Raw genomic sequence first — 8,459 nt, 5'->3', positions numbered from 1 at the left:
CCACGTAGCAGAGAGCTCTTTGGGTAGTTGGCGATGAGAGGAGGAGGAAGGGGTTGGTAGTGACGCCCCGCCACGACGAAGTACGCGAGAGGTGTCCCGGCAGTTAGCGACGAGAGGAAGGAGGGGCGGTGGTAATGACGTCCAGACAACCTAGACCCATACTCTCAAACGTTTCGACGCCGTAGTATATCTAAAGAGGCTCTCGTATAAGTGTTAGGGATTGCCAAGGGTGGTGTCACATCTCTAGTGGTAGTCTTGCAAGTTTTCTACGCCATGAACAGGTAAAACACTCTTGAGAACCCGATACATCTTTTATATGGCCTTCAAGTATCATCGTCTCAAGAGCCCGAAGCGGTTGAGAATAAGAACCCTGCTGGCAAGGAGGGAGGGACTTAGACTCTGCTCCATGGTAACAGGGAGGGAGGGGCTCAAGGGGATTACTAGTGTTAGGGTAGCGGAGACAGTGTGAAAAAATGTTAAAAGTATAAAAAAAATGTTGAAAAATGTACGACAAAGTGGAAAAATGCGCTAAAAAATGCCTGCAATCAAAACCAAGTGTGAAAAATTGTTAAAAGTATAAAATAAATGTTTCAAAAAAGATGTAGGAAAAGTGAAAAAAATGTGTAAAAATGTATTGAAAGTGAAAAAAAAATCTATATTTTATATATACGAAAAGTTAAAAATATGAAAATAAAAAAATGGACAAATGCCTGCTAGTAAAAAAAAAAAGAAAAAAAAAACCAGCTGATGCAAAACAACTAGTTATAACTAACCCAATTCGCTTCCACAGGTGCCTCGATCGATGTCCAGTTTGAAGAGTTCTGCGTCGCGGCCGGAGACGGTGAACCTGATGACGCAACACGTGTCCAGGAGACAGACAGGGACGCAGTTTGGAGGCTGGTGAGTAAGCCAGCCACTTTGATCGTGTTTTTCGTGTATTTTATTCTCATGTTCACTTTAGGACACACACACACACACACACACACACACACACACACACACACACACACACACACACAGTACTCACGAAATATTTAGATTCTGTCCCTGTATCTTTTTTTGTTTTATTTTTAATTTATTTATTTATTCATTTATTTATTCATTTATTTGGTTGTGTGAGTGAATGAGTGAGTGTGTGTGTGTGTATGTGTGTGTGTGTGTGTGTGTGTGTGTGTGTGTGTGTGTGTGTGTGTGAACCGCTGCGAAAAGGTGAAGCTGTTGAAGAGTGTGTCTGTCTGTCTGTCTGTCTGTCTGTCTGTCTCCCCCGTGGCCTCGGAAGCTGTTCTAGAAGCCTCAGATATTTTTACCCTCCCTCCCGTGCCTTTCATTCTCCTCGAGAATCACGCAGGGAACATTTTTCCGTCACTACCCAGCCTCGGATCGCCCCCCCTCGCGTGGGAAACTCCAGAAAACAGCGACGTAACTTTCGAAACTCTCCCGCTTGTGACTCATCGCGTCCCTCACTTGGAAGCAACATTTTTTTTGCGTTACGAGACACTGGAGTAATAATTGTAATAGTTAATGGAGAGTCCCCCTTCACCATGCACCCCCCCCCCCCCCCTTTCGGCTCTAAAGCACGTATTCTTAACGTATTGGCACCTCGGTTCACCTGTTTGAAAAGCCTCTCGTAGAAGTTGCTGGGATTTCCATGGAGTATTTTGTGACCCTAGTGATTACCCGCCTTCTCCGCCATGAACGGGAAAAACACCACATGAAAGCCTGGTCAATCTTCCCTGTGGCCTTGGGAAATGGTCATCGTGGGAGCCCGAGACGTATAAGAGGCTCTCGTAGACGTTGCTGGGATTTCCATGAAGTATTTTGTGATTCTATTGATAGTTTTACATGAATTCTTCGCCATGAACGGGAAAACCCCCACACGAAAACCCGGTTAATCTTCCCTGTGGCCTTGGGAAATGGTCATCGTGGGAGCCCGATAACTGTTTTGTAATGTTAGTGATAGTTTTACACGACTTCTTCGCCGTGAACGGGAAACACACTACCCATGAAAACCCGGTTAATCTTCTCTGTGGCATTGGGAAATGGTCACAGTGGGAGCCCGATAACTGTTTTGTAATGTTAGTGATAGCCTTACCCACCTTCTTCGCCATGAACGGGAACCCCCCCATGAAAACCCGGTTAATCTTCCCTGTGGCCTTGGGAAATGGTCGTAGTGGGAGCACGAGACGTTTAAAACCCGGTAGCAGCGGGGGTCATGTTTCTTAATGGTCCCTCCAAGCGAGAAAAATGATAAAAAAAATCATCACTTACACAAACCATTTCATAATATATATCAAAGCATTTGTGATCAGTTTATGTATCATCTATTTGGGGTGGTTTGAATCATGGCACAAATTTGGCCCGTCGCTGCTACACGGTAAAGCCACAAATTTGGCCCGTCGCTGCTTCCGGGTTTTAAGAATATGGATCTAACTCTCTCATATTGTATGGATGGAAGTGCCAGGCCAAAAGAGCAATTTCGGGAGGAGAGGTGACTCGATTCTCTCCGGGGGCAAGGTGTGTGTATATGTGTGTGTGCGTGTGTGTGTGTGTGTGTGTGTGTGTGCGCGCGCGCCATGCCAGATTACACTGTTGCAGAATATATAGGTATATCCTATGTACACGACTTTAGCATATAAGATGAAGTAAAATCCATCTATCCACTGTTTTAACTTTCCGCATCCTCTCTTCTTCTGCTTGATAGGTTTAGAATCTCCTAGTGGGCCCATCACTTTTTCCTTGTTCTGTTTCTAGTTTTCATTTCGTTTTTTTTCTTATTTCATAGGCCTCCTCCTTAGCCTAGTCCATCTCTTCTTATTTTCATTTTCCTCTGTTTCCGTCAGTTATTTATCATGTCTCTATTCTACTATTTTTATACGAGTCTAGTTTTTTTTTCCTTTCTATTTCTTGGGCCTCCTCCTTAGCCTGCTGTATATTTTTTTCGGTTATTTCATGTTTTTCTTTTCCTGTGTTTCCAGCAGTTATTTTTTCCTTTTCTGTTTTCCTCTAATGACTCATTTCCCGTTCCCATTCCTGTTCCTTCGCTTCCCTTCCCTTCTCATTCTTTTGCCTCCCTTCCCTTCTCCTTCCTTTGCCTCCCTTCCCTTCTCCTTCCTTTGCCTCCTTCCCTCCTTTTACCTCCCTTCCTTCTCCTTCCTTTGCCTCCTTCCTCTCCATTCCTTTGCCTCCTTCCCTTCCTCATTCCTTTGCCTCCTTCCCTCTCCTTCCTTTGCCTCCCTTCCCTTCTCATTCTTCCTCCTTCCTTCTCATTCCTTTGCCTCCTTCCTTCTCCTTCCTTTGCCTCCTTCCTTTTCTCGTTCCTTTGCCTCCCTTCCCTTCTCCTTCCTTTGCCTCCCTTCCCTTCTCCTTCTTGCCTCCTTATTCTCCTTCCTTTTTCCCTTCCTTCTCATTCTTTTGCCTCCCTTCCCTTCTCATTCCTTTGCCTCCCTTCCCTTCTCCTTCCTTTGCCTCCCTTCCCTTCTCCTTCCTTTGCCTCCCTTCCCTTCTCCTTCCTTTGCCTCCCTTCCTTCTCCCTTCCTTTGCCTCCTTCCCTTCTCCATTCCTTGCCTCCCTTCCTTCTCATTCCTTTGCCTCCCTTCTCCTTCCTTTGCCTCCTTCCCTTCTCATTCCTTTACTCCTTCCCTTCTCGTCCTTGCCTCCCTTCCTCCTCCTTCCTTTGCCTCCCTTCCCTTCTCATTCCTTTGCCTCCCTTCCCTTCTCATTCCTTTGCCTCCCTTCCCATCACCTTCCTTTGCCTCCCTACCCTTCACATTCCTTAGCCTCCCTACCCGTCTCATTACATTGCCTCCTTCCTTCTCATTCCTTTGCCTCCTTCCCATCTCCTTCCTTTGCCCTCCTTCATCTCATTCCTTTGCCTCCTTCCCTTCTCATTCCTTTGCCTCCTTCCTTCTCATTCCTTTGCCTCCTTCCTTCTCATTGCCTCCTTCCCTTCCTCATTCCTTGCCTCCGCCCTTCTCATTCGCTGCCTCCCTTCCCTCCTTTCATACCTTTCCCTTCCACTAAAATAACTCCGCACTGGGTTTCCTCTCTAATGCATCTCTTTTTTTTACTGTTACCCTTTTTTATCATTTCCCATTCCTGTTCCTACCTTTCCCTTCCCTCTCCGTCCCTCGCTTCCCTTCCCATTCCTTTGCTTCCCTTCCCATCACTTGCTTTTCCCTTCCCATCATTCCCCTTCTTTTCCCATCATTTACCTTTCCATTCCCTTCTCTTTTCCTCATGTCCCTACCCTTCCCCTCCCTTCCCTTCCCTTCCCTTCCCATCCCATACCTTTCACTAAAATACCTCTTCATCTATTTCTTCCCTTACATAATCTCTCTCTCTCTCTCTCTCTCTCTCTCTCTCTCTCTCTCTCTCTCTCTCTCTCTCTCTCTCTCTCTCTCTCTCTCTCTCTCTCTCTCTCTCTCTCTCTCTCTCTCTCTCTCTCTCTCTCTCTCTTTCTCTCTCTGTATGTATGTAGCAGAGGTGGGCATTCTGCTAAAAGGGTCCGCTAATCGCAAATCCGCTAATTAGCGAGCTAAAAAAACGTTAGCGGATATTAGCGGATTGAAAAATTCAGCGAATTAGCGTTAGCGGAGTGCCGAAATTGTAAGTCCGCTAATCGCTAATTTCCATTTCCTCTCCTCTACTTTCAGTACTTTTAACTGTGTATTTCACACACACACACACACACACATAGATTATAAGTATATAGTTATATAGCCCTACTTACTATACCTGGAGTGATAAAGATTACTGGACATCACCTACTGAACCAAGCTTGTTGTTTCACCCTCAGCTTAACATCACTTACTGAACCAAGCTTATTATGTTTCACCCTCAGCTTAACATCACCTGCTGAACCAAGCTTGTTGTTTCACCCTCAGTTTAACATCACCTACTGAACCAAGCTCGTTATGTATCACCCTCAGCTTAACATCACCTACTGAACCAAGCTTGTTATGTTTCACCCTCAGCTTAACATCACCTACTGAACCAAGCTTGATGTTTCACCCTCAGCTTAACATCACCTACTGAACCAAGCTTGTTATGTTTCACCCTCAGCTTAACATCACCTACTGAACCAAGCTTGTTATGTTTCACCCTCAGCTTAACATCACCTACTGAACCAAGCTTGATGTTTCACCCTCAGCTTAACATCACCTACTGAACCAAGCTTGTTGTTTCACCCTCAGCTTAACATCACCTACTGAACCAAGCTTGTTGTTTCACCCTCAACAACATCACCTACTGAACCAAGCTTGTTGTGTTTACCAGCTTAACATCACCTACTGAACCAAGCTTGTTGTTTTCACCCCTCAGTTTAACATGTACTACTAGACCAACATTTGTTTCACCTCAGCTTAACATCACCTACTGAACCAAGCTTGTTGTTTCACCCAGCTTAATCACCTACTGAACCAAGCTTGTTATGTTTCACCTCAGCTTAACATCACCTGCTGAACCAAGCATGTTGTTTCACCCTCAGCTTAACATCACCTACTGAACCAAGCTTTTTGTTTCACCTTCAGCCTAACATCACCTACTGAACCAAGCTTGTTTTGTGTTCACCTCAGCTGAACATCACCAACTGAACCAAGCTTGTTATGTTTCACCCTCAGCTTAACATCACCTACTGAACCAAGCTTGTTGTTTCACCCTCAGCTTAACATCACCTACTGAACCAAGCTTGTTTCACCTCAGTTTCAAACCTCAACTACAAGACCAAGCATTTGTTTCACCTCAACTTAACATCAACCACAGATCGCTTGTTTTGTTTCACCTCAGCTTAACATCACCTACTGAACCAAGCTTGTTTTGTTTCACCCTCAGCTTAACATCACCTACTGAACCAAGCTTGTTATGTTTCACCTCAGCTTAACATCACCTACTGAACCAAAGAAGCATTTGTAACCTCCTGGCTTAACATCACCTACTGAACTAGCTTGTTATGTTTCACCTCAGCTTAACATCACCTCTACTAGACCAAGCTTGTTTCTCCTTCAGCTTAACATCAACTATTGAACCAAGCTTGTTTCACCCTCAGCTTAACATCACCTACTGAACCAAGATTGTTATGTTTCTCACCTCAACAACATCACCTACTGAACCAAACGTTGTTTCACCTCAGCTTAACATCACCTGCTAGACCAAGCTTGTTTTGATTTCACCCTCAGCTTAACATCAACTACTGAACCAAGTTTGTTATGTTTCTCCTCAGCTTAACATCACCTGCTGAACCAAGCTTGTTGTTTTATGTTTCACCTCAGCTTAACATCACCTACTGAACCAAGTTTGTTATGTTTCTCCTTTGGCTTAACATCACCTTACTGAACCAAGCTTGTTATGTTTCTCCCTCAGCTTAACATCAACTACTGAACCAAGCTTGTTATGTTTCTCCTCAGCAACATCACCTACTGAACAAGGCTAGAAAGCTTTGTTATGTTTCTCCTTCAACATCACCTACTGAACCAAACATTATGTTTCCTTCTTAGCTTAACATCAACTACTGAACCAAGCTTGTTATGTTTCTCCTTCAGCTTAACATCACCTACTGAACCAAGCTTGTTATGTTTCACCCTCAGCTTAACATCACCTACTGAACCAAGCTTATGTTTCTCCTTTAGCTTAACATCAACTATTGAACCAAGCTTTATGTTTCTCCTCAGCTTAACATCACCTACTGAACCAAGCTTGTTATGTTTCATCCTCAACTTAACATCACCTACTAGACCAAACTTGTTGTTTCACCTCAGCTTAACATCACCTGCTGAACCAAGCTTGTTTCTCCCTCAGCTTAACATCGCTACTGAACCAAGCTTGTTCTTTCACCTTAACATCACCTGCTGAACCAAGCTTGTTGTTTCACCTCAGCTTAACATCACTACTGAACCACTCAGCTTAACATCACCCTGCTGAACCAAGCTTTGTTTCACCCTCAGCTTAACATCATTAACATCAACTACTGAACCAAGCTTGTTGTTTCACCCTCAGCTTAACATCAACTACTGAACCAAGCTTGTTATGTTTCACCCTCAGCTTAACATCAACTACTGAACCAAGCTTGTTGTTTCACCTCAGCTTAACATCACCTGCTGAACCAAGCTTGTTGTTTCACCCTCAGCTTAACATCACCTGTACTCAAACTGTTGTTCACCGTCAACAACATCACCTGCTGAACCAAGCATTGTTTCACCTCAGCTTAACATCACCTGCTGGCTTACTGTACGTATCACCCCAGACTAATGTTACAATCTTCCGCCCTCAGCTGAGCATCACCAGGACCAACAGCTTCTTCGACAACTGCATTCGGCTTCTCGTCAATAAGCGCAGACTCCAATACGACATGTACAGTACTACTATTATCCGCAGGACGTGTATGTAACGACTCATAATAATTACAATAGTACATGATAATACATTATGGTGGATGAGTGGGACAGGCCTGGAAGTCCTGGGGTGAGTGCCGATACTAACAGAGTGGTGGATGAGTGGAACAGGCCTGGCAGTCCTGTGCTGAGTGCCAATACTAACAGAGTGGTGGATGAGTGAAACAGACCTGGCAGTCATGTGGTGAGTGCCGATTTTAACAGAGTGGTGGATGAGTGGAACAGGCCTGGCAGACATGTGGTGAGTACAATAGTACATGATAATACATTATGGTGGATGAGTGGGACAGGCCTGGAAGTCCTGGGGTGAGTGCCGATACTAACAGAGTGGTGGATGAGTGGAACAGGCCTGGCAGTCCTGTGCTGAGTGCCAATACTAACAGAGTGGTGGATGAGTGAAACAGACCTGGCAGTCATGTGGTGAGTGCCGATTCTAACAGAGTGGTGGATGAGTGGAACAGGCCTGGCAGTCATGTGGTGAGTGCCAATACTAACAGAGTGGTAGATGAGTGGAACAGGCCTGACAGTCATGTGGTGAGTGAGTGCCAATACTAACAGAGTGGTGGATGAGTGGGACAGGCCTGGCATTCATGTGGTGAGTGAGTGCCAATACTAACAGAGTGGTGTATGAGTGGAACAGGCCTGGCAGTCATGTGGTGAATGAGTGCCAATACTAACAGAGTGGTGGATGAGTGGAACAGGCCTGGCAATCATGTGGTGAGTGAATGCCAATACTAACAGAGTGGTGGATGAGTGGGACAGGCCTGGCATTCATGTGGTAAGTGAGTGCCAATACTAACAGTGTGGTGGATGAGTGGGACAGGCCTGGCATTCATGTGGTGAGTGAGTGCCAATACTAACTGAATGGTGGATGAGTGGGACAGGCCTGGCAGTCATGTGGTGAGTGCCGATACTAACAGGGTGGTGGATGAGTGGAAAAGGCCTGGCAGACATGTGGTGAGTGAGTGCCAATACTAACAGAGTGGTGGATGAGTGAAACAGGCGTGGCAGTCCTGTGGTGAGTGCCGATACTAACAGAGTGGTGGATGAGTGGAACAGGCCTGGCAGTCATGT

At 45.2% G+C, this 8,459-nt stretch overlaps 1 protein-coding gene across 1 annotated transcript in view; it reads left to right on the top strand.

The window, feature by feature from the left end:
• Positions 1-791: 791 nt before the first annotated feature.
• The window catches only part of LOC126998255 (uncharacterized), a 28,897-nt gene continuing 21,229 nt past the window's right edge, over positions 792-8,459 (top strand). Inside the window, exons 1-2 of the mRNA XM_050859737.1 lie at positions 792-900; positions 7,265-7,373. The gene's annotated coding sequence lies outside the window, so the exon portion shown is untranslated. The remainder of the gene's footprint in view (positions 901-7,264; positions 7,374-8,459) is intronic.

This window comes from Eriocheir sinensis, chromosome 13 (assembly GCF_024679095.1).
Source record: "Eriocheir sinensis breed Jianghai 21 chromosome 13, ASM2467909v1, whole genome shotgun sequence".
Classification (NCBI taxonomy): domain Eukaryota; kingdom Metazoa; phylum Arthropoda; class Malacostraca; order Decapoda; family Varunidae; genus Eriocheir; species Eriocheir sinensis.
Note: the sequence above shows the minus strand (reverse complement) of the source record. Positions and strands in the feature narration are given on the sequence as shown.